Raw genomic sequence first — 321 nt, forward strand, 5'->3', positions numbered from 1 at the left:
TGATACACAAAATGCAATAAATATGGCATGAATAGTAGCCACGGTTCGACGAAGGTAAGCAAACCGTGGAAATTTTTTGTTGCAATTTGACCATAGCAAAAAGGTCATCCATGTGACTGCGAGTTGTTTACGAATCACGAGAACCCCTACAACTTTTAAATTTTTGCATTTTGGTCCTTACTTCAAGTTTTTCGTACACATTTGGAGGTTTTGTTCGAATATTCAATATTGATCTCATTAATTTCAAATCATCCATGTTTGTCCTTGAGTTTCATTTTAGATTTTTGCAAGTTTTTCGTACGCATTTAGTGGCTTTGTTCG

The sequence above is a fragment of the Olea europaea genome, chromosome 18 (genome assembly GCF_002742605.1).
Source record: "Olea europaea var. sylvestris chromosome 18, O_europaea_v1, whole genome shotgun sequence".
Classification (NCBI taxonomy): Eukaryota; Viridiplantae; Streptophyta; class Magnoliopsida; order Lamiales; family Oleaceae; genus Olea; species Olea europaea.